This window comes from Mus caroli, chromosome 4 (assembly GCF_900094665.2).
Source record: "Mus caroli chromosome 4, CAROLI_EIJ_v1.1, whole genome shotgun sequence".
In the NCBI taxonomy this organism is placed as follows: domain Eukaryota; kingdom Metazoa; phylum Chordata; class Mammalia; order Rodentia; family Muridae; genus Mus; species Mus caroli.
The window spans coordinates 143,264,150-143,289,775 of NC_034573.1; the positions used below are offsets into that span (position 1 = coordinate 143,264,150).

The window sequence follows — 25,626 nt, forward strand, 5'->3', positions numbered from 1 at the left end:
GGACTCCCGGGTGGGCAAGATCACAGCCTCAGGGGAGACGGAGAAGTGTGAGCCGTAGTTTTTCCTCAGACGGTGAAGAGTTCTATAATCTTCTAGGGCACCCCTTCTTCACTCACCAGACCCCTCCCAGGAGCCTTCTCCTCTCATGTCCATGTTCCTTCCCCTTCAGGGACAGCTAACTCCCAAGTGAAGATGGTGAGGGTAGTGAGAGGCTGTAAGATTGTGTCCAGAAGACAAGAGCTGAGCTATCAGTTGAGAACATCTGGAAGAAGGGGCCAACAGTCCTCGTGGATCTGCTTCTTCTCTAGGTCAAAGGCTAAGACCTTCAGCATTTCACCTTTGTGGCACATGAACATGGCCTCGGGGCTTGGATTGAGTTTGCAGCATCCAGAAGAAACAAGTGTCTTCCTGGGGAATCCTTAGGTGCCCCCCCACCCCCACTCCACAGATCTTTCCCTCGGGCACTGGTCTGCTTTCGGAGTCCTCTTCCCCAGCAGATGTTCACCACTCCCAACGCAGACTCTGACCTAGTTTTCTTTCCCCTCCCCTCTGTATGCAGATGGGTCGTTAAGGTATCCAGCTTACCCACCATCTGCCCTTCCCCTGGATTCCTTCCCTGAAGGTCCACATAGAGAAGACATATTCTAAGAATAGTCTTTTGAAAGACCCTTCAGACCAGAGATTGAGACAAGGTCTGAGTGTGATGCTTTCCTGGAGGGGGATTCTGGGAATGCAGCTAGGAAAAAAAAGGGCAAGGCTGCAAAGGGGGACACAACACGGGCTGGAGTTATGTTCTGGACGAGGCCACCCCAGAACAGGTGACAGGGTTTCTACAGAGTCTCTAATAGCAGCAACCTTCTTGAAGAAATCCCTCAGAAAGAGCAAAGAGTTATCATGCCAGTTGCTCCCGCTAAGAGTTCACTTGTAAGCATAGATCTCTCTGCTCCAATTGGCAGCGTGGGGGAAGTCAGGCCCTGGGCCATCGAAGTTTTCAGACACTTCCGAGAGGTGAGTCTGAGAGCAGAAATACCCGCCTCGATCATTGCTTCTTTGCTTCCACATCAAACACAAAAAGGCTGACCTGTACAACCAGATGGGTCAAGCAAGGTTATGGCACCTCGGGTGGGATTGAACAGATGACCCCAACATGTAATCTTTGACAGAAGTTTATGAAGTTTTAGTACATGCTATTGTGCTGAGGTGCATGTGGAGACTAGAAGACCGCTTGCAGGAGTTGGTTCTCTCCTTCCACCACGAGCGTCCTGGGAATCCCACTCAGTGGTTAGGCTTGGTGGTGAGCTGTTTTTTTTGGGTTTTTTTTCCAGTTGAGCCCTCTTTCCTACCCACATTTTCCTTGGCTGTCACTTGACGATGGTCCTACACCTACTCATTCAGTAAAAATGAAAGCTTGCATCTTGACTGTGTTTGTTTTTCTGCATAGGTAGATTACCATTTGATACCCTTCTCCCTGAATCAGGCTGAACACCAGGACAGGAGAGTAGTCAGAGCAGGCACAGTTAGAAAAGGTATTTTCCAACAACCCTAAAAAGCTGGATTCTATTCCACAGGGTCCACCGGGTGGAAGGAGAGAAGGGACTTTTGCAAGTTGTTTCCTGACTCCCACATGGACACGAGGTCAGGAGTGCAACACCCCAAGTAAGTAAGCAAGTGAGATTTAATTTAAAAATGTTGGTGTCTGGTCAAAATGATCATGTGTTAGGGTGATCTGTCTCTCTCCACTTCCCACCCCCCTTGCATCTCACCTGAGGTGACACATCCTGCTTGACACACATACCCCAAGGAAAAGCCTTTGCTCCTTGACGCTCGGGGCATTTACTCTGTGATCACTGCCGCCTTCCTTGACACCACAGCCAGCTTTTCCAGTCTTCCAACATGGACTGAATCCAGCAGCTCCTTGGGAACCCCTGGGGTCTTCAATGTCAGATTGAGACTGCTGAAAGGTCCAGCCTCAGAGACTGAGCAGCTACTGGGATCTTAGCCTTTCCTGTATGCAGACAGCCACCGTTGGACTACCTAGCCCTATTGCATAAGCCAATCTGACAACCCCTCTTTGGGATGCGCTTTGAATCTATTGGCTCTGCTCCTCACTGATGAAGGCGCCATCATTGATCTCTATAGAGCAAGAGGAGGCAGAAGTGGAGATGGTCTGGGAAGGGCAGGGTTGAGCTGAACTTGGAGTCCCCCCTTTATCTCCTTACCTGGTTGAGTCACCTTTGTCTTTCATTCTTTGGCCATAAGCCTCTGCACACACTGACCACAAACAGTGGCCACAGAAGACATGCCTGGGAAACACACCAGATTCCCATCTCCCATCCCATCAGGACCTGCGGGTTTCTCTCCTCCATCAGTTCTTCAGGCCGCATTGAGCTTGAGTTTAAAATTAGAAGACAGCAGGGCTCAGAGCTCCTTCCTGCCTCTTCCAGTACCAGATCCTGCCAAGCTGGTTTCCTGTGTCATTGCTTCCAGCATGAGATGTTCATTTGCTCTTTGAAAATAACATTTGGAGCCACTGAAACAAGTCTCTCTGGCTGAGATAAATCAAAGAGGGTACAACTCGAGCTCAGGGTTATACTTCATTTAGAGGAGACCTGCTCTCTTGGAAAGCACCCAAGTCTTCCCAATTGAAATACAGCATCCCCCTTAATTTCATTCTTCAAGCCCCCTGCCCACTGTCAGTTTGATTTAAGTGGCAATTCAATCCCAAAGTGAGCCACAGCTTTCGATGGATCTCATGGTTTTTCATGGTTTCTCTGCATAATGTTCTCGAGTGTAAGGACTTGTGCTGAGAGATGCTGCTCTCATCTGCTGTTCATGCAAAATGTGAAGTATCAAAGCCCAGCGAGGGCCTGGGCTAGGGGATCATGCATCTGCCTCCTTCATGGGTGCATCTCAGTGTGGTTTCCTCTCACCGGGAAGAAAGGAGCCCAAACAGATGCCTGCAAAGATGTCTCATTAGGGTTTTTCCTCCATGGCCTGCAGATATACAACACAATGAATGGTCCCTTGATGACCTACCCAGAAAACCACCTTGCTGTATGGCTTATCAAGATGAAGGGAAGCTGGAGAGATGACTCCGTGAGTTAAAATGGTTGTTGTGCAAGCATGAAGACCCAAGTTCTGATCCTATATTCACATAAAATTCTAGACGGAGACGTGGAGCTCACTAGGGCTTTCTGACTTCTAGTCTCATTCTGGATGATGAGATCCTACCTCAAGGGGATAATGTGGAAAGTGACAGAGAAGGACATCTGATATCCTTCTTTGGCCTCTGTACAAATTTATACAATACACACAGGCACACTCACACACACACACACACACACACACACACACTAACACACACAGGAATAAAGAGGACACACCTTATAGCCCTTGGTGCTTCTGCTGCCTCTGGTGATGGCAAGTCCTGAGATGCCATCATTGGTATTCATAGTCAATGAGAGGTGATTTGTGATCTAGGAAGATCCACTCTGAATCCATGGGTCTCCAGGATCATTACTAAAACCTCCTTGCCTTGTAGCATCTCAGAAGCTGTTGTTTACAGAGAACAGATCTCGGCAAACGGTGCTCTGGATGATTGTCTATAAACCTAGCAGCTGGTTATGCTTGCACTGGCTTCAAAAGGAAGTGTAAGCAAAGAGGCCCTCTTCAGCACCACGGAGAGCTCCAGGGATACCACCCACCCCCACCCCCACTCCCCCACCCCCTTTCTGGCCTTCAGGTGTGGAGACAATCTTGCTTTCCTGCACCCGATTTCTCCTGTCTCTAGCCTCAGCACCTCCAGCCTCATTCCCAGAAATTCTGCACGGCTGAAGAAACACAGCCTTGGAGGCCAGACATTCTGCTGTATCATTTCCACCAAGTTCAAGGTCGGAGAGTTAGGAAACACTGAGTGAGTTTGAGAGTGCCAGGAACTGGGTCAGGCCAGATGAGAGGGGCCCTCTCAAGTAAGACTGTTAACAATGGTGAGTGTGTGTGTATGTGTGTGTGTGTGTGTGTGTGTGTGTGTGTGTGTGTGTGTATGTATATGTAAAGGCTTCGAAGAGCCCACCACTCTCAGGCAAGCTGCCAAGCTGCTCTAACTGCACTACCAACCCCTTCCCCAGACAGGAAGCAGAGGTCAGCCCACACTGATGAACAGCCAGGCAAGAGCCAGGTAGAGCGCTTTGGAACTCAAGCTGGAGGGAAAGCGGAAATAAAAACCACCCATACGCAAATAAAGGAAAAGACAACAAGGAGGCAGATGCCAGCCCCCGCAGCTGCTCTCTGCACTCTTTGCTCAGTGAGGAGCTGTGTTCAGCACCCCACCCTGGTTCCCAGCTTCCAATCAGCTTATGAGCCAGGCAGCTGCCTCGCTTCCATCCAGCAGCCTGAAACCATGACAATAACATTCGGAGGGCGCCTTCAGCTTAAAGGATGATACTCTCCCTTTCAGTGTAGCAACATTGTTTCCCCTGAGTTAACAATGAGACCACCACCATCCTGTGTGTCCTGGTCCAGAACCTGCCGGCCAGCACAGGAGTCTCTTTCCTGGATTTCCCTGTCCTTATATCCCTCACTTTTTCTTCCTCACTTTTTCTTAGAATAAATAGCAGGAAACACGAGACAGGTTTGGGAGCTGTGAATGTGTCTTTTCTGTCACCACTGTATTAGGGCTAAACTGGGAGTCCTGCAGATGCTGAAATCCTAAACCTGGTAACCAGAACATGAACTTATTTATAAGTCAGATTGTTACAGACAGAAGAGGAAATGGACTGTGCTGGAATATTGGCCTACGCGTGTTAAAAAGGGGGCCTTTGAGTATGGGTATGCATGCCGTCTATAGAGAGGGTTGATAGCACCAGGAACCAAGACTCGCAAAGGGGCTCAGACAGAGTCTCCCTAGCACAATCTGTGGGAGGGAACCCAGTCCTGCAAACACCTGATCTCAGACTTCTGGTCTCTGGGAATGTGAGACAGTATGCCTGCCTTGTCGAGAAGGATCTAGAGTATAGCAGTGGCTACGGACGCCCCATAGAACTAATAAATTCAGGTTCTAAAGCACAGCCGTGCAAGGGAGCGTATTAGTTACTCTACTCAATGCCGTGATAAAATAGTCAACAAAAGCAACGTAGGGAAGGAGAGGTTTATTTCGCTCATGGTTTGAGGGTGCCATCCGACACAAAAAGACACGGAGGCAGCTTGAGAAAGTTCCTATGCTCACAGTCAAGAAGTGGAGAAGTGAATAGTCGGCTCATTTTCTCCTTTTTAGTCAGCCTGAGACCCCAGACCATGCGATGGAGCTGCCATGACTCCAGCCCCTGACCCCAACCTGTGCAGTGGAGCTGCCATACCCCCAGCCCGTGTGATGGGGCTGCCGCTGACCCCAGTCCATGACCACAGCCCTTGTGATGAGGCTGCCCCTGACCCCCAGCCATGCGATGGGCACACCCACATTCAGACCTTCCAACCTTGGTTAAACAGCGTCACAGACAGGCTAGGCTGTGTCTCCTCGATGATCTAATGCTGAAGATGAAACATCGTGGGAACTCACAATGTTCTTGGGATGTTTGTACTGTCTTCTGTTGTAAGCCCTGGCTGGGAGTTGAGTCTCAAAGGTTCAGAACACTATATTGCCTCTTGCGAGGATTGTGTAATCCTGTTATTACATCATCAGGAATTGTTCTCTTCCAGCCAGCACTGTGGACATTTACTTGCTTGCTCCTTCAGCCTTTCTGGAGATGGAGGACCTCTGCATTGGGGGTAGGGTTTTGCAAGAACCTTGTCCAGTAGCATCCGGTGCTGATTTTTTTTTTTTTTTTTGTCAGCTTGATATAATTTAAGCTCAGAGGACCTCTAACGAGGAAGTGCCCACCTGATTGTTCTGTGGGCAGGTCTTCGAGAGCGTGCTATTGGTGGTTGACTCTGCATTATGCCATACCTGGGTTCTCAGTAGTATAAAAGAGCAAGGCGGATAAGCCATAGATACCAAGCCAGTGATCAACACTGCTCCACAGTTTCTTACTTCAGTTGCTGCCTCTAGGTTCCTACCTGAGTTCCTGCTCTGACTTCCCTCAGTGGTGGACTATAACACTGCAGCCAGATAAACCCTTTCCTCTTTCAGTTATTTTTGGTCCTGGTGTTTATCAGAGCATCAGAGTATCACATCCTTATTTTGTCTAATAGTGAAAAGCACCTCCATACAGGGCCGAATGTCTCTGCAGATGAGACAAATTCAAGGCAGGACGTCACCCTGGAGAACCACTGAGCTGGAGAGACACTGAGTCAGTGCACTGCTTTACGGTGTGTGCTCTTGGCTCTAAAGTTTATGCCAGCTTTAGGGCCAGGTGATACCTCCTTGAACAGAGCTCGAGTCCTGCAAGGCTTCACAAACACCTGCAGGTTAACAGGGTCCAACACACGGAGCTCTCTCCTACTTCACCTGCAGTCTGGGTGGTTGGTCATCATATGCATCTTTAGTTTCTCACAGGTCAATTTTTACCAAGAGGGGAGGGATGTGGAACTATCCTTGCTCCCCGAGCCCCATGTCTGTGACCTGCAACCTGCCATGGTTCCGAATGTCCATCCCCTCCCCTGCCTCGGAGAGCAGCATCCTCTCACTTCGGCCTCTCAGCTCTGGAATCACAGGCATGCACTAAGGTGCTCAGCTTTTTAACGTTGCTGCTGAGGTTCCAAACTCCAGTCCTCCCGGATGCACAGCAAGCACTTAACTCACTGAGCCATCTCTGCCACCACCTCTCGGCATTTCCAACGTGCTTGCCTGTTTGGAAGCCCATCAAAGGGGGATGCTGCCAAGTTTGTTCAGCCATATTGGGGCCTTGTGCTCATTTCCTTGGCTTCAGTTCAAAGGCAAGGGCAGAGCATGCTAGCAAATGGATTCAACCAGCCCAGGTTCCCGCTCTCAGTGGTGAGCAAATTGAGTTTACTTTAATGGTATCCAGGCTGTTGATTTGTTTAAATCAGTTAAATGACCGAAGTGGTATTGTTTTTTCTGCTTGTTAAAGGCTGTTATGTATCCCATCCGTCAATGTGTCTGAGGGCACTGAGCCCCTCACTGACTCCAGAGAGGATCCCTGGGGAGCAGTGGTCATTTCAACCATCTGCCAGCCCACAGCCTCACAAGCAAACTGGACTTGAAGCTGGGAAAACGGGCCCCTGGGGATGTGGAAGGGGTGCCAGGTAAACATGTCTATACTCTGCAGCATGGAGAAGCGACCTAGGATGATTGTCATGAAGAGCTAATTACAGGGGAGAGCATTCTCTCCTGGCTCCTGAGAGGATCTCTATCCGGGGCTGCTGTGTCCTCTGGGGCTTCTTCTGAGCACTACTAAAGGTGCCGTGCAAGCTGTCAGGGGAGAAAGGCAATCAATAGTCCTGCCTAGCTCTAGAGCCAACAGAATGCGCCAAGGGCCAGCATGTCACAGTGTCCCTCGGGGTGCTTATATCTTGGGAATAGCCAACAGCTTCCTAATTGGACTTAAAGTCCTCAGTAGGAAAGAATCCACACCTGGTGCTATAAGCCTAACCCACTTCCCCGGGCGCTGGTAAGCCATAAGTCCTAGAGGAGGACCTAGGGCTGCCATTTTCTCAACCAGTGTCCTTTCTAACTGCATTTTAAATGTGTAATCTTCACACCCACAGGTAAGTGTAGCTCTCACCCCCCTCACCAGAAAAGCTTCCCTTTGCAGCAGTCAGAGCCCACCACAGGAATTCACAACTGGTCAAAATGCAGAGATAAGCTGCTCTTAGACTGTTCGACCCCAGTTTATATATCTACACTATACTCGGTACGGTTAAGGCTCAGGGGGTATCACAGAAGATGAGCCAGAGGATCGGTGTACCTACTGTGTGAGGTCAGGTCATGTCTGGGTACCTACTGTGTGAGGTCATGTCTGTGCACCTACTGTGTGAGGTCATGCCCTCTACATATGTCAGGGAAGCTGTACACAGGAAATCTCAACAGTAGGGCTGGCTATAAAAGACCTGAAAAGTGGCACCCCCAGTTGGCATCTCAACGCTGGTGTGTGCCGGTGTGGGGGGGGGGATCTCTCAAGCACATGCTCACTTCCTAGCTCTGTGGATCTCTTACTTGGGTCCTTTCTTACCTGCTTCTATGTGCCTGCACTGCTCTGACGTGTCCCCAAATCTCCCCTGCTGTAGGGCCTTGGCTCCAGCAATGGTTTTGCTTGACAAAGAAACCAGAGAGGGATATGTTGACCTAGGACTATACTGCCAGGACTCTGGGGCTCAAGAGACTGAAGGAGGAGGATTTCGGATTCAGTGATAATCTGGGCTACATTGGGAGACCTTGTTCCCCACTGCATCCCAAGACACAGAGCCAAGGACATACAAGCTGGTGCGCCTTCCATAAAGATGTCTCCTGAGGCTTAGGAGACTTGCCTGGTTTCTTCAGGAGGCCTGCAAATGTAGGGCTCTCTTTAATTCTAGATGCTTGGTACTGCACGTAACCTCGGTTTTATGGCCATCAGTACCTTAGAATTGTCAGAAGAGTGAACTCACACTCCACTGAGAACCTCAGGCTAGAGGCACAGACCCTGCTCCCACACTTCACCCTGCTGGGTTAGAGCATGTGTAGAAAAGCCAGAACTCTCCCGCACTCAGCACTGTTTGTGTCGAAGGTGTCCCCCTGATGTTGATACCATCAGCCATTTGGATGAATTCTCTCCCAGCATGGGGACAAACTCATCCAAGATTTCCTCAGTGGGAATCTTTTGGGGCATTAGCTAGTTTTAGGCTATTGCTGTTCCACCACCTCCGCCGCTGCCCCGGGAGCCATGGGAGAGAGAGAGGTGGTGGCAGAGATGGCTCAGTGAATTAAGTGTTTGCTGTGCTTCCAGGAGGACTTGATTTGGGATCCCAGGCAGCTGCAGTAAGAAGCTGAGCTCCCAGCTGCAGGCCTGTAATTCCAGCACTGCAAGGCTGTGGTGAGAGGGTGTCAGGGGTGTGGCTGACCATTGGCAAGCTCCAGGATCGGCTAAGAGTTCTTCCTTTAACAGCCTGGCTCCTGTGCTCATGTCTTGGAGAGCAATACAGAAGAGGGGGGTAGAGAGATTGTGAGAGTCAGAATACAGGGTCACAGCAAAGTGCATGAAGCAGAAATGGCCACGTGAACATGACAAAAGCAGTGTCATCTCCTCAGATGCGCTAATGTGGAAAGGGGGGATTTTGTGGGGTTCTACCCTTAGGCAAGTATTAATTACTTGGACAAGGAGATCTAGTCTCTCCCAGGGACGAGCCTTCTCATCGACCATTCAATGCCAAGTGGTCAGTCTTGGAACCATTTACACACAAACAACAAAACAGACGCGGAGGTTGCATTCATATATACATCTGTGCATATGTATACATACACATGCACATATGTATGTAATAATATTAATCAAAGGAAAAGAGGCCATCAACTCGAGAGTTGAAGGAGGTATGGGGACTTAATGGAGGGAGAGCCTGAAGAAAGTGATATAATTATATTTCAATTCAAAACACTTTCAAAATAAGATCATGGGAAACAGAAATATGGTAGAAAGAGGAATGTGGCTGCCATTAACCTCTCCCCCCAACCCCGCGTATTGTGCACACATATACACCCCACATATGCACATAAAACGAGCCTTTGGACCTCCCAACCATGCACCTGTGGAGGCTGCAGTTCTGGATCCATCACCATGGAAACTTGCTGTTTAAATCCAATGCTGTTATCATTATCCAGGCCAGGATGTAGCGAGTTGGAGCTGGGCATACTTTCTTAGTGCTTCTCTGGGCTAAGCTTTGCTTTAGAAACAACAGGTACCAGAGAGGAGACGTTAAGCTGGTTGTAAAAACACAAATTCAGGGTCCTGGTTCCTCATCAGACTGAAAATCAGCAAGTCAACCTAACTCTCAAAGTCCTGTGAGGCCCTGGCCTAAGCACAGCGGAGTTTCTCTCCCCTTTCTTTTGTCATCCTGTGTGTTTTTGTAGCAGCATCAAAGTAACAAAAATACAGGGGAAAGGTAACAAGTTCAAGTTCATGTTTCCTTCAAAATATCTTCAAAACACAGAAACAACTTTCAAAATCTGGAAGAGGAATTCACCCACAAAAATGTTACACCTGTATCCACTGCCCCAACTCAAACAAGCCCAGTTACTTCTGCTTGCTGACATGGTTTCCACACTCATTTAAAGGAAGGCAACCACTCAACTCTTGGCCTTACAAGGTCTGCAAGATAGGTGGCTAGTTACAGGAGGACCTGCAAACACCGGGCTTTCATTTTTCTCTTGAGAAAGACCAGTATTCTATGTGAGGGTATAAACAGCTAACGCTTTAGTGTACCAGAAAATAATTTTGGAACATCAAACGAAGCAGGGTTTTGTTGTATATGAAAAAGAGGAGGAAGGAAGGCTTAAAAACATTCAACTTAAAAACTGTGAGAAGCGCCGGGTGTGGTGGTGCATGCCTTTGATCCCAGCATGCGGGAGGCAGAGGCAGGCAGATTTCTGAGTTCGAGGCCAACCTGGTCTACAGAGTGAGTTCCAGGACAGCCAGGGCTACACAGAGAAACCCTGTCTCAAAGAACAAAACAAAACAAAACAACCAACCTGTGAGCAATTGGGATATCAATCAATCAATCAATCAATCAATCAATTAATTAAAACTTGTAAGCAAATAGGGACAGTAAACACCATTGCTGAGTTTGTGGTCCCTGTTGTTCAGGTCACAGCTTGTGAGTATCTAGCTCCCCGGGAAAGCAGTGGATTCCGTGTATGTATGTAGTATGTATGCATGTAGACTGAATGTAGCAACTCAAGTGTATTCCAAACCCCACTAAGGAGAGTCTTTCTGAGCCTCAAAGCCGTTACCCTAGGACAGAAGTCCCAGCACAAGACCCTGTCATTGCGTCAGACACTTGGAAGCACTTGCTTGTCTTGCCCTATCACCCATATGTGCTTTGGCCTTCTGTTCTGCTTTAGTCATAGGGACGCCATTAACATGAGTGACTGACAGATAATATGACCACTGTGCATGGGGAGGCTGGGAGCCAGCCCCTCCTTACTGTGCTAACCAAGGGGAGCCTGTGATCTGGCTCTGCATTTTCAGTCCAGAAACAACAGCTTGTGTCAAATTCAACTGCAATTGCAAGATTTCAAGCTCTATTTGGTTCTATAGTTTTCTCTGCAGTTAAAATGTATCCTTTTTTAAAAAGACAACACATAGTATCAAGCTGTGGCCTTACTTATCTTCCAATGGCCAGGTTAATGCTTTTAGGGTCTAACACTTGAAGAAATAGGTGCCCATTCCACAGCTTGGATATGAAGAGACTCTTATCGACCATTTGAATGTCATTGGTAAGTTAAATAAAATCAATGTACAAGGGCATGTGACAGCTAATCCATCTTCCACTGAAATAATTTAAACTACAGAATAGCCCTCTCTGATCTCTAATATTCACCATTACGGTTTCCCCAAGAGCATAATGGTCTCAGTGAAGGCTTCCAGAAGTGCTGGGGCAAGGGATTGAATACAAGAGTCTTATACCAAGCTTCCACCCTCTGCCCTGTTGCAGATGCAGTTACAGCATCCTCTGTCATTCCACAGACATCAGGGTGTTGACTCTGGGGCTTTGATAACATCTTTGTAACTCTTGGATTGGGGGTCATTCTTGGCTCCAGGTCATCATAGTCAAACTGACAACCTGACAAAGGTCCTGCACTGTCTGGTGTCAGAAGGAGGGGCACAGCACAAACAAAAGAGACATAGAAAAAACTGCAACAATATATAAAATGGACAGATGGACAGACACACACACACATGCACATGTGCACACATATACATGCACATGTGTATACACACACACACACACACACACACACACACACACTCACACAAACAGTGGCACCAAAATCGTCTGTTGATATTGGCAGTTAAATTCAAAGAAGGGAAGCCCAAATGTCGCTTCTGTTGAGCCCCTTGCTTTTTCCAAGCTGAGACCCTCTCCTTGTCCTCAAGGCCCAGAACTCGTAGTCATTATTCTTGTACCTGGGAGCATCACCGTATCTAAGAGCACTGTAAAGTGCGTCTCCTTCCCGCAGCTTTCTGGAGCCACCCAGGGAAAAAACCCTGGGTTGTAGGTGGTCACTCGCCATGTGTTAGGAAGGCATGTGCCTGTGAGAGAAGCAGGGTACACTGAGATTTCGATCTCCTAGAACTGGAGGCTAGAGATGGATTCTGCCTCGATGGAGCTGCTGTGAATGGAAAACTTTGTCAAGTGATGCTCCTGGCTTGGCTCCAATTGGGGTGAGCGTATCAGAGAGGGTTCAGTATCGTCTTTCTGACTTGGAATGACAGAAGGAAGGACAGGAAGAAGCCAGAAGGAACAGGGTGGTGACTGGAAATGCCATTCACACTGTAGTTCTAACTTGAGCCAATTACAGTAGGGGTCCTCCAAGTCCAAATTTCTGTATTTTTTCTGTATTTCCCTAGAATATAATGGTGTGAAAAATGCACCTCATCTAGCATGGTCATCCTACTTCTCCCATGGTCCAAACCATCCCCGATTCTTTTCAATGTGGCAACTTCCCACACAGTAAGGCTAGTGTTAACTGACACTTGCCAGTCCCAAAGCCATAAACATCTCCACCAAGAAATTTTATTGCAGAATTTCAGGAGCCTGACAAAAGCTAACCAGGTGACCGGCTGAGTTACTGCCCCATTAGAGGGAAGCTTCCAGGCAGCTGTAATTTAATGTCACTGACACCTGAGTGTTGGGTTCCACAGGAAGCCCTAGTCTCTGGGGAGATTCTATTTTAGGAGGAATCCCACCTTCAAGAATACTACCTTTTATGAAAGTGACCTTTCTACAGTGCCATGTGCCCTGCATCTGTGCCTGACACTTGTGACTCCACAGATGTTGCATGGAATCCAAGATGGTGACAGGGACAGATTTGGCCCCGTGGGATGTACAGAACCACCCTCTTGCCTTAGTGTGTTAGCCTGACAAATTGAACCTTATCCATGGCATATTGTCTAAATTCTAACCCTAGCAAGGAGACACAGTACAGCCAGTTCATCACAGTGACTTCCTCCATTCTGTCAGTACGATCTTAACTTTTCTTCTGTGTCCCACATGTGCAAGCTTGGCCCTGCTTTCATCTCTTTGGCCAGGGCCATGCCCCATATGATCAGAATTCATGGGACTTAATGTCCAGCTGCTCTTAGAGGACTCAGGAGGGGACCCATCAGTGAGGGAAGGTGGTGGGGTTCCTGGAAGGATATATTTTCTATTCAGATTGACACCAAAACCTAGGGACTGTTCTATCAGGGTGGCATGGCTGTGTGTTTCCAGGCTTACCATATGGCCCTGTCACTGGCCACCGACAACCCACAGAGAAAGCATCCATCCAATCCAGGCAACAGTGCACCCAACTTTCCAAGCTAAACCCGCCCAAGTGCTTAGCCAGCAACTGAATTTAGCAGTCCTCAAGGGGGTTGGTGTGAGGTGCCTGCACCTTGCCGGTCATTCCTCATTTCTGTTTGAGACAGGAGACCACTCCTTTGGCAAAGTGCAATCCAAGAGCTGCTTCTGGCCTTCCCATTCCAGGAGAGCAGTGCACAGGCTAGATCCTTAGCTTGGGCTCCATGGCCACGTGGTGAGCTCTCTAGACTGGTGTGCTTGTTAGCTGAGATCTTTCTAGAATGATTTAGGGCAGCAACAGCAGTAGCAGCAGCAGCCCAGTCTTTATTGGCTTGATGGTCAGGTGACAGAACAGAGGGCGACTCTCTCTGAAGCCCCTTTCCACCACCTCCTGTCATCAGGGCTCATAAGCTGCAAACCCAGAAATGACAAGCACACACTGCCTAAACTTTGTGCCCTGGAAGCCTGGGGGCATATTCTACAATTCTACAGGGTCTCTGAAGACCTCTGAAGAACTCCTGCTTTGTCTCAGCTCAGCACGAGACAAGAGCCCACCGTCTTCACAGGCAGCACAGGCAGTGTGCAGTATAGAAGGAAGATGGCAAGAGTCTGCTTTCGTTTCTGTGGGCTCCGCTACTCACACTGGAAACAAACAAACAGTCAAAAGCTGTACGACAGAGCAAATCGGCAAACTGCTCCACAGTAAACATTCTAAACAGACGTGAATCATGACATGTTTTTGATTAGCTGCTTACTTAAAAACAGATGCTGTGTGGGAAGGGTGGGCCCAAACATGCTGGGCATTCAGGGGAATCTGGGGAAGAAGCTGCCTTCTGGAACCAGCAGGGATAGAGCCCTTAGTCAGTGGCTAAGTCTGTCTTCAGGCCCCTCCTCTCCCTCCTCCTCCTCCTCTTCCTCTTCCCCTTTCCTTACCCTCCTCTTCCTCCTTCTCTTCCTCCTCCTCTTTCTCCTCCCCTTTCCTAATCCTCCTCTTCCTCCTCCTCTTCCTTCTCCCCTTTCCTTATCCTCCTCTTCTTCCTCCTCTCCCTCCTCCTCCTCCTCTTCCTCTTCCCCTTTTCTTACCCTCCTCTTCCTCTTTCTCTTCCTCCTCCTCTTTCTCCTCCCCTTTCCTTATCCTCCTCTTCCTCCTCCTCTTCCTTCTCCCCTTTCCTTATTCCCCTCCTCCTCCCCTTTCCTTATCTTCCTCCTCCTCCTCTTCCTCCTCCTCAATCCTGGGCAGAAGCAGTTTGAGAGTGAAGAGAGAACGTGGGTAGAGGTGGGGCTCAGAGAGCTGGGAAGTTCCCTGCCATGAGGACAGTTACTCCCTTGGCTCTGGCTCTCTGAGTCCCTTCCAGATCTTCCTCACTGGAGTGAGCAGGGTGAGGGGCAAAGAGCCAGGCAGAGCCTTTTGTAATGATCAGAGCAGCTCATACCTGGCGTTGCCCTGCGTTTCTGAAAGGCGAGAGGCTGTGCTGTATCATCCAGCCCTGGACCACCCCTCAGTAAGCAAGAGATGGCTCTCCAGGAGGAACGAGAGGGAAGGAAGCCATGAACACCCATGACCTTCCTCCTCCCTCCTATCCCCCTGCTCTTTGCTCCCTGTACCATTGATCTACTTGTTGGTTACTGTATGTGCATGTCTCTGTTAACGATCTTCACTCACAGCAGACTGCACAACCCACCCACGAGGACAGGACTACGTCCTTCTGACTTCCAGTCCTACACCAACATGGTAGAAGATTGACAGACTGCTGAACCAATCACAGGAGGTGCATCTTATGGAACTCACAAGTTGAAATGAGAACAGTGGCAAACGTTGGGAGTCCCAGTGTCTTTCTGTCTGGAGCCCATGGAAGGAGCATCAGGGCTCGTGTGCGTCAGGCTAACCCTTATAAAAGAGTGCAGTGGGCAACAGACGGAGACAGACAAAATGTGGATCTTGGTGCCAGTTTGGAATGAATGACAGGGAACTTCCAACCTGGGTGTTGAAATGCTGTGGTCTAGCCTCAGCCCTGTATCCCCATCTTGCCTTCCAAGAATTTTAGAAGACCCTAGACACCTGGGAGAAGGTAAAGGATCTAACCCTACCTGTCTCTTTTAATACATTTTTCATGTCTCTCTTTTCTGTCTGTCTGTCTGTCTGTCTGTCTCTCCCCCTCTCTCCCCCTCTGTAAGCCTGTGTCTCTCTGTCTCTGCCTTTCCTCCCTCCCCCTCTCCCTCCCCCCCTCTCTCCCTGTCCTTCTCTCCTTCCCTACTTCCCCTGTTCTGGAGAGCCAAAATAGAGACTGTAGCAGATGTACTCACTTTATGACTAAGCCGATGAGCTGGACATGGTCTCACAAGATACCAGAAAATGAATGAACACTGCCAATGAGCGCCTGCAGAGAGGAAGCTCCCAGAAGCCACAGTGCCCCTGGGAGACACTTGGGCATGCTTAAGAACCTAAGAAGGCGAGATCAACAGTAACAGTAACATGACTTCCTCGAGCCAAGGAGCTCCGGAGGAGTTGGGGTTGACAGAAGTGTAGCTAGACTCAAGATGGGAAGGAAGTACCAGAAACACATGGGAGAAACATTCTCCTTGTCCTATGAGGAAGCTATCCCACCATGCCTGTCTCTGAGTGTCCTTGCCATGCTGAAGTAAGTGGTATGGCATGCCTAGACCTACCTCGGACCTATCTCAGGATGGTGAGCCCAGGAGATCAGGAGGTTTCCCTGGGCCTGCTGAGAAATCTTATCTTAGTGTTTAAAAACAAAAGTAACCACTTATGGGTTTTAACTACTCCAAAGTGATACCTCGTGTGTGGAGATTAGAACTGACTAAACCTAGAGACAGATTCCATTGGCCTTGCAGAGAGATGGCTTTTAAGAGTCAATGCTAATAACTTTAAAAGTTGTAGTGGGGGCACTGCACAGTCTGTGAAGGGCCAAATGACTTGGAAGCCTGTAACAGTGTGAAGCTAAAACGTTAGGACTCAAGTGGATATATGGGTTTATCCGCATCTCAAGTGGATATTTAGGAACATTACCTTTGACTTACCTTGGTAAGAACAGCAGTTAAAGTAGACAGACAGAGAAAACACAGACAGACAGATGGGTGTCTAAGGGTGCTAGTAAGATGTGTGGTATTTGTTAGTAGGCTCGATTACAGATGTGAAGGGCAGAGCGGGGACCACTCACACTTCAGGGTACTGTCCCTCCACTCCCCAGATATGTGAGACACCTGAGTCACACGCTGGGCCTCAACCCACAGTCCTATAGCTGAGTGGACACCTCGTGGCCATATTCTTCTCTCCCATAAATCTACTTCCTGTTTAAGGGCAAGAAGGTGAGGAAGCCACTCAAGATTAACATAAAACATCAGTGTATCCCTGGATTTGGCAGCCTTGCTTTGCTTTGGCAGTGACCGGGCTGAACTGGGCTCTGTGGTGCAGTATGCACACACACTTCTGCAGTGTGCACACACACTTCTACCTAATTGGTCCCCGGGACCCTGCTCTGGGTGTATTAAAGGAGTTACCACGGGCTTATGAGGGTTAGAGGTTGTTCTAACCTTCCCTCTGACTTTTGGTATCTTAGGAACTCTGAGTTCAAGACACCAGAGTCCAACCTTGTGCTAGGGCTGGTGTTGAGTGTGGGTAGAGATGACTCTGCAGCTACAATCACCGTCCTCCCTGACTGGGCTTGCTCTGCAGCTCAGAAAGTCCCTGGCTTGAGCACCGGCCCCCCACTACCAAAGGATGCTGTCAACCCTGCCTTACCTGCTCACCCAGGGCTAACACAACCCCAAAGCCCACCTCTGATGGAAATGCTTGAGGCCAGAGGGAGGAACGGGAGCCAGGTGAGGCGCAGAGAAGACGCACATTTCAGCATCATGCAGGAGAACCCTGTGGCCCCGGAGCTGTAACAGGCCAGTGGCAAGTGTTTGCATTGTTTTGCTTTGGGGGCAGGGATGGAAAATCAAAAATGAAATCCAAAAGAAACATCTTCCAAATTTTTGAGTGCTTTGTGGACACAGAACTTAACGCATCTGAATTGTAAAAGCACCGTTACCCTCTACCATCAGACCTTTTCACTTGCCCAGGGACATACGAAAGCTAGCTCCACCAAGCACCTTTTGCATTGGGTCGATTCCAGAGGACAGAGTCCTTGGGAAGAAGCAAGTGTCTGTCTGTCTGTCTGTCCTCAATCTTTCACCTTGTCTGCAGTCTTTCCTGCATTCTCCTGCTGCCACTGACTCCTACCTGGGCCGTACCGAGAAAACACATTCTCTGAAGAAGATCTCCTGCACCTGGCCTAGCCCCTGGTCTGTAATGCACAGGAGTGTCAGGCTGTGGGGCTGTCGGTGGCTCAGCCGTTCAGAGCCCTGGCTGCTCTTCCAGGGAAGCAGGTCTAATTCCCAGTACTCACAGAGAGGCTCACAAACATCTGTAACTCTGGTTCCATGGCTACTGTCTGCACATGGTGCACACACACACAAAACCAACATACACATACATACTTATATATACACACAGACAGAGAGACAACACACACACATACATACATACATACATACATACAGGCAGTGCACATACACACACAATTTTGAAGAGTGTGAAACAGGTCCACAGGCCCCTCCCAGCACCTGCTACTAGGATCCTAGGGAAGATGGGTTGCAGGCAGTAATTCCAAACCAGGGAGTATGATGCGGGTTTTCTAGGAGATATTCTGTCTATGACCCAACAGAAGTCCCAGTGTAGCATCTTAATAACAAACATCACTGCGCCCTCCATTTCTCCAACCTTCCTGCTCACACTTAACCCAAGAAAAAGCACAGCATCTGTTCGGCAACAGGAGGAGGAGACAGCCTGTACCAGAGCATGGCCCACAGGAGCCACCAGAGCTGGGCACACACAGAACCATTGCATTCGGATCTCTCCTGGGCTCCTGAGTGCAGCCCCGACACAAGCACACACCGTGTACGGATATATTCCTTTAATTATGGAACTGTAAAATCTCTTTAGTTCAGTCTATGCTTGTATGACACAAATGTTCGAGAATCTGCCACCCACCCAACCTGGTTCTCAGGCTCACTCGTTGGCAGTCGGCTGCGTGAACGCGTGTGGCTGTTAGCATCCTCAGACAGTTAAATGAAGAAATGCAGCACTGACCGTGTGTGTGAATACATAGAGAGAAAACCACAGCATTCTTAATTCTGGCCCAAGTGATAAAGCCACGCATGAGTACCGTTCGGCAAGTGTCTGACAGATGGAAGTTGTCACGTAAGGGCTCGTCCTCTGGGTTGAGGCTGTCTCCCTGGACGACCTGCAGAACGGCTTCTCCAATATATGCATATAAGTGCTTGTATGTTTGTATGTGCGGGTGCGTGTGCATGTGTGTGTGTGCTGCGTGTGATGTGATTTGCCAAAGTACAAAACACAGGTTTATTTCTGTTCATACTAAGCATGTTAAATAAATCAAGTTTTGTGACTAGAACACAATTCTTTTTTTCTTTTTCTTTTTAAAAAGGAACATTGAAGATCTTCAAAAATTGCTACAGTACAAAAAAAGTGTGTGTGTCTGTGTGTTGGTATTTATATATTTATATATGTATATTAACCAGAAATAGTGACTCTACCGGAAGTGATCCCCCACCCCTGTCCTCTGTTAAGATCTCTCCGCGTGGTTCGCTGGGCTCGGCTCCTGCCGAGCTTCCGGGTCATTACATGGCACATAGTGGTATTATTGGCACAGGTTCAGAATCGTGGTGCGAGTCCCAGGCGTCGGGAGCCGTCTCCTGTCCTTCTCTGCATGGCATCCTCTGCCGTCTCCAGTCCGCTTCTTGCATGTCTTCTTTCTGCTCTCCGGAGAAAACTCTGGGAGACGGGAGCGCCCCTAGGCACGAGCAATTTTACAAAAATAGATTTGGCCTTGGGTGTCCTGCTCAGCTGAGTTCCCGCGGGCAAACAGAAGCAGCGGGTGCGGGACCCTCCCCTTAGATAGTTTAGGTTTAGGTTTTATAATTTTTTTGTTTTGTTGTTTTGTTTGTACAAGTTCACCAACGGAATCCTGTGGAGGCAGAAAGGAAGAGAGTAAATAGTAGCAGCCCTTGGGGCACAGGGAGGCTCACTGCCCACACAAAGCCCAAATATACCCACTCCGGTGGTTGCCAAGGATTGGTGGGACCATGATGGAAGGCTTCAGCCCTGTGTGCAGAGCCTACCGAGAAAACCTGGATTCGGGGCAGGAGAGGAAAATACAGAAAGTCTGGGGAACACAGGAAAAAGAACTGCTCCCCCAGCATCTGACTGAAGTCTTTCACTAGCAAATTACCAACCCTTAAAGCCTTCCTCATTTTCCCAGGCATGCATCTACACGTTCTAGGCATCTTACCCGAGACGGTACAGGGGAAGGGCATGCTCTAAAGGCCCTGCGCAATCCCAGCGGCTCCTGATTTTAGCTGACTAGATAGTAATCTCATCCCAGGAACCCATGGAGCCAAGCCGTCGCCTCATTATCAATGAAAGAAACAGAGGCAGAGGATGGTGGGGTCCTAGAAACATGTTGCGTACCAAAATCCCAAAAAAGCTCCCAAATGTCAATCTACAGCCTTCTAGTTGAAACCCACACTCTGGTGAGTGTCTTGACTTCTTCTGAGCATTTCTTTTCACTGTCAATACTGAGCTCAGGAATCTTTAACAAAACTCCCAACTCAGCTTAGGACACTAGCCAGCACTGAAATCCTTTTCCGCATTAAAGCCATAAACTCTGTGGTGGTCTGAGTTCACCACAAAAGCAGTGGTGAAGCTGCTGGGGAGGCAATGTTGAGCTGCCCCCTCAGGAACACATCACCCAAGCATGCCTGCCACTGGCTAGTATTCCTTCCATGTTCCCCCTCCCTCTCTAACTCGTGGACGGCAGAGATTTTGCTCGCTGCACCTATAACACAGGAAGGAGCCTATGGGGTCCCTTGCCATCCACCACCACCTACAAGTTCACTTGGACCAAGACTCAGGACAGACTTCTAGATCCTGAGTCCCCCAAGAGAGAAAGGGGACCTGCTTATGTGTGGGAGCGGCCAGTGGCTGCAGCATCCCTCAGCAGCCTGGTCAGGGAAAGGTACCCAAACCTGTCTGTGTGTGAGCAGCAGTAAGTGGCAGCCCAGAGTTCCAGCCAGTGAGAGTCCCTGGGCATGAGGATGTATTATTACATCGCAGCCATGAGCGATCTTGCTGAGTGCTGTGTGAGTTCTGGGGCAATGTGTGTGGGTTTCCATTGCCCCTCGGGGCTCTCACTAGAAACACCCATCCCATAACTACAGGCCTCTAAGACTCTCAAGCAGAAAGGGGACTTCCTCCACACCTGTAGATGACACAAGCCAAGAAGCCAGGGCTCTCGGGACCCTCGATGAAGGTGACAGGATGTGACATGAGTACTGGTGTTGCCCCACAGGTCCCAGGCCCAGAGAATGGCCAGACTGGAAGATCCGTCACAGAGAGTTTCGAACCTTCTGGGGACATACAGCCCTGAAAGCAAGCTGGCCTAGGAGCTGGGTGAAGAGTCCCCATAGCTTCAGGAAGCATGGGTATGGGACTCAACTCTCCCAGGAAACTCCAGTGGGATACCCTTTCTCCTGACTCAACAGTGGTAGACTTTGAGCACTGACCTTTCCATGGGACACATGAAGGTTTCATCCTGGATTTGTGGGTGGGGCTGTGAGGACCCCTGTTTGCTCCCAGAGCCTCACACTTGTCTCTCCAGTGAGGCGGAGAAGAGGATTGAGGTACTAGGCCCTTCCCTATGGTCCCAGAATGGACAACAGAAGCTCCTTGTACAACCCTCTGTCTGGCCTGCCATCTCCAAGAGGTGCCTGTTGGGCTACTCTATGAGGCCTAAGTTGAAGCATCCAAAATGCTTCTGTGGGGTTCTCGATCTACTGCAGACCTCAGTCAACCTTTCATAAAGGAATGGGGACCTCGGGTCATGTCAGCACAAGGCTCCTGTTGGTGGAATTCTCCGAGCTATGTCTCCACCCGATCTCCATATTCAGGGATCAATAGGAAATGGGTTTCAAACAGAGAAGTAATTTAAGACAGCAAGAGCCATCTTGGGTGCGCGTTTTCGTTTGAACACTGTGGAAGTTAAAAAAAAAAAGTACTCTGCGAATCCACTCATGTGGGGGACCCAGGTTGTGCATTTAAACAGGCGGATGGTGGGGGTGGCTAGAGTGTGCATTTGTACAGCCAGTAGGGATGCCAAGGCCAGGGGCGGCTGCTAGTATCCAGTGGGAAGTTTTCCTGGGAACAGTCTGACACAAGTAATGCTGCTGATACAGTTAACACTGAAGAAGGGTTAAGAGTAAGGTCTCAGGGCTGAAGGACCTGCTGTGTGAGCGTGAAGACACAAGCTTGGATCCACAGAGCCACATACAAGATGGGCACTGCAGTGTGGGTCTATAATCCCTGTGCTGGGGAGACAGAGGCAGGAGGATCCTTGGGTCTTACTGGCCTGCCAGCCTAGCAGAATTGGTAAGTTCAGGTCAGTGAGTGTCTCTGTCTCAAAAAATATGGTAGCAATTGACAGAGGAAGACATCCAACATTGACCTCTGGCCTCCACAAGCATACAACCACAGAAACACATAGCTAATAACAACACACTACACATGCACACAAACACCACACCACACACACATACAGAGAGAGAGAGAGAGAGAGAGAGAGAGACAGACAGACAGACAGACAGACAGACAGACAGACAGAGACAGACAGAGAGACAGAAACAGAGACAGAGACACACAGAGAGACAGCAAAGTTAATTGGTATTTTTATTAGGTCTATTTTTCTACAATTATATACTTGTTTTAAACAGCTTCACCAAAGGCTGGCCTGGTGGCCTAGGTTGGTATAATCAGGGTGACTTAGGTCTCCCTCTTCTCTCTGTCTCTCTGCCTCTGTCTCTGTCCCCCCCCCCTTTTATTGAGACAGTGTTTCTCTATCCAGCCTAGTCTGGGCAGAAGCTATACATTATTGTTATTGTTGCAACATTGTTATTGCAACACTCCTGGCCTGCTGCAACGTCCTGAGTGCTGGGATCTGAGGCAAGCTCTGCCAAACCTGCCTCTAAGGTTGGCTGTAAGTCATAGGGAGGCTTCACCTTCATGAGAGAGGCTCCCAAGGAGGAGGCTGACCCTTGATCCTGAACTTAAACAAAGCAAGGCTGAAGGGACAGCCCTACCCACTCCCTACCAGCCTTCTAGATACTTCTATGTTCTCCATGCTGGCTCCTCCCACCTACCTTCCCTCCACCGAGTCCCTTCCTCTCTCCTCTACGCAGACATGCCCTCAATTTCTATCTGTCTTGCTTCCCGGGTATAAGAGAGTTTCCTGGAATTTTCAGCCAGGCATGCATAGCATTTCCCTGGCAACAGGACCCTCCCTGAGTACAGGTCTGCGGTGGGGATCACCTCAGGCTGGGTGGTAGAGCCCGGTGACAGGGGCCATCCCTTGTTAAGTGATTATATGGAACCACATAGAAAAGGAATTCTCCTCCAAGCCCACAGGGCAGGGTCACTGGGAGACCAAGACAGTGGTGAGATGGCCATTTTAACAGCAGCACTGACTTTCTGCAGAGAGTAGAGGAGATTCCAGACAATGTCAGGGCATCATCCCAGCCTTAGGTCAGGGAGGGAGGAGAGATGAGAAACCTGCCCTGAGCTCTCAGCCCTGCTGTTCTCTAGTTCTGGCTTAAAGTGGAGGGGTGGGGTCTCTTGCTGCAGAGGCTCAGTGCAGGAGCCACTTGGCCCTGAGTTGGAGAAAGACCACAGGCTCAAGGGAAGGATGCAGGATGTGGGTCTAGACCCCACAGGAAACAGGCAGGGAAGGACAGGGAAGGTGGGAACTGCAGAGCAAGTGATCTTGCAGATAAATTCCGGGATAAATTCTGCCCCCTGCTGCCCGGAAGGAGACTGAGCTGCAGGCTTCCTGGGCTCAAGGGCTTGAGCATCTGCTCTTAAAAACAAAGACAAGAGGGAGGCCTTGTCCCTGGTACCACAGCTCCTGACCAGCCTGAGAGGACACCTGTGCCCCGTGTTCCTTCTGTGCTGGATGACAGAAAGCACAGCTTCTAGAAGGTTCTCCGTGTTACTTTGAAAGAGATATTCCTTTAAGTTATGAGAGCTTTGCACTCTATGAACAGGGTGTTTGTATGTGCACATGTGTACATGTTCCTGTGCACAAGTGCTTATGCACATGCATGCAGATGCCAGGGGTCGATGTTGGGTGCTTTTCTCAATCCCCGTCCACTGTGAGACAGGGTCTCTCAGTGAACCCATAGCTCACAGAACAGCTGGATCTGGCTCTCTATATGGGTGCTAGAGAACTTGAAGCACTCCACCGAACCATCTCCCCAGACCCTGGGATGTGATTTGTTTTGTTCTGTTTTGTTTTCTTTTGTTTGGGGGAAGGTTCAGGTACTTGCCTTTTTTTTTATCAGTTTGTGCTTCAATTTGTTCCTGAGAATATTAGTAATGATTCATCTCTTGTGTGCTCCAGACTGGAGAGTCTTAATGTTTTCCGAGGTGCTGTTCAGAATAAAGTGGCTTTGACGAATAGGAAGAACCTACATGTAATTCAGTTTTCTGAAGTTCAGCCATCCTGGGGGTGGCGGAACTGACAGGAAATGAGGCATGAGCCAATGGCAGGCGAGCCTCTGCGTAGAAATCATCTTTGTGTGGCTACCTGCGGTCACCGTGAGGTGGTATGAGATAAGGACTCTCCGAAGTGGAAGCTTGCCTGTCAGGATACCTGGGTTTCCCCAGGAGTTTGTCTGCAGGGAAAAGACTTGGTCATGGTTAGCACCCCCCTCCCGTCTTGTACAGGCACAGTCCTGTGAAGGGGTAAGGATGTGTTGGGGTAAGAAACTGCTACACAGAGGCCAGCAAGATGACTCAGAGGGCAAAAGAGCTTGCTTCAAAAGCCTGAGGTCCTTAGTCTAATTCCCAGAACACACAGTGGAAGGAACACACACACACACACAGACATACACACACACAAACACAGAGAGAGAGCACGCACTGACACATACACCCAAACATACACAGACAGGGAGACACACTCACATAGACACTATCCTGGCATACACACACACACACACACACACACACACACACACATTAAAATTCTTTTAGACAAATTGCTACATCACCTATAAAAAGCTATCTAAAAGTCCTAAAGGCTCTTCGAGAGATAAATATCCCTATTGACTATTAAACCTTAATTAAACGTTTTTCTATTAATTGCTGTTTATTTAAGGGACAATAAGCACCCGTGTAAACCCGAGAGATCTCTCTGGTACGTCTCTGCTTGTTGCTCATGCCCAGGCGTTAATTATAAGAATCAGGGGATGCTTGGACTCTGAAGGCTTTCATCCCAGTGACTGATGAATAGCTCGCCCGGCACACAGCAATGAGATCTTTAAGCATTTATCAGAGACTAATGAGCCTCTTTCTCCAGCTCTCCTGGTTCTGGTCTAGAGAAAGTCACCGGAGGTGAAGCGTGGCAGGCGTGACAGCAGAACACATTCTTTTGGAAAGGAGACACCACATCTAGTTCTTCTGAGCCCAGAGGGTCCCCATAACGTACACAGAGGGGTGGGGTGGACTGGAAACAGATGTACTCATGTAGGTGAGAGTGACTGTGAACTCCTGGGGCAGCTGCATGCTACACCCCTTCCAAGATCAGTGTACTGGGATACCCAATCACAACTGTGGGACATCATTATTCTGGGGAGGAGCAGATGCCACCAGAAAGACAAGAGGTCTGGAGCAGAGGAACAAATACAACCACGCGTCCTGCTCACCGAGCTCTGTGTTCCTTTGAATGTCCGTGCTGCAGCTCCCTGCAAGAAGGCTGCAGAGCTCAGCCCCCAGGCACTCAGGACTAGCCTCACTGCAGCCTGGCCCCCAGGCACTCAGGACTAGCCTCACTGCAGCCTGGCCCCCAGGTACTCAGGACTAGCCTCACTGCAGCCTGGCTGACCACCCCCTTTAGTTAGAGATCTTACAGCCCCACTCTACCTCCAACCTGCCTACAGCTTGGAGTTGGCCTTAGGGGGGAAGTGAGCAAAGGCATCTAGCATAGAGATGGGCTTGGTCTCAGACACTGTAAGGCACAGCCATCTGTATGGCAGACAGTGTGACATCCTGGAACCAGGCAGCTG

At 49.2% G+C, this 25,626-nt stretch overlaps 1 protein-coding gene across 1 annotated transcript in view; it reads right to left on the minus strand.

The window, feature by feature from the left end:
• Nucleotides 1-18,408: 18,408 nt before the first annotated feature.
• The window catches only part of Ajap1 (adherens junctions associated protein 1), a 108,491-nt gene continuing 101,273 nt past the window's right edge, over nt 18,409-25,626 (minus strand). The window contains exon 6 of the mRNA XM_021161549.2: nt 18,409-19,478. The gene's annotated coding sequence lies outside the window, so the exon portion shown is untranslated. The remainder of the gene's footprint in view (nt 19,479-25,626) is intronic.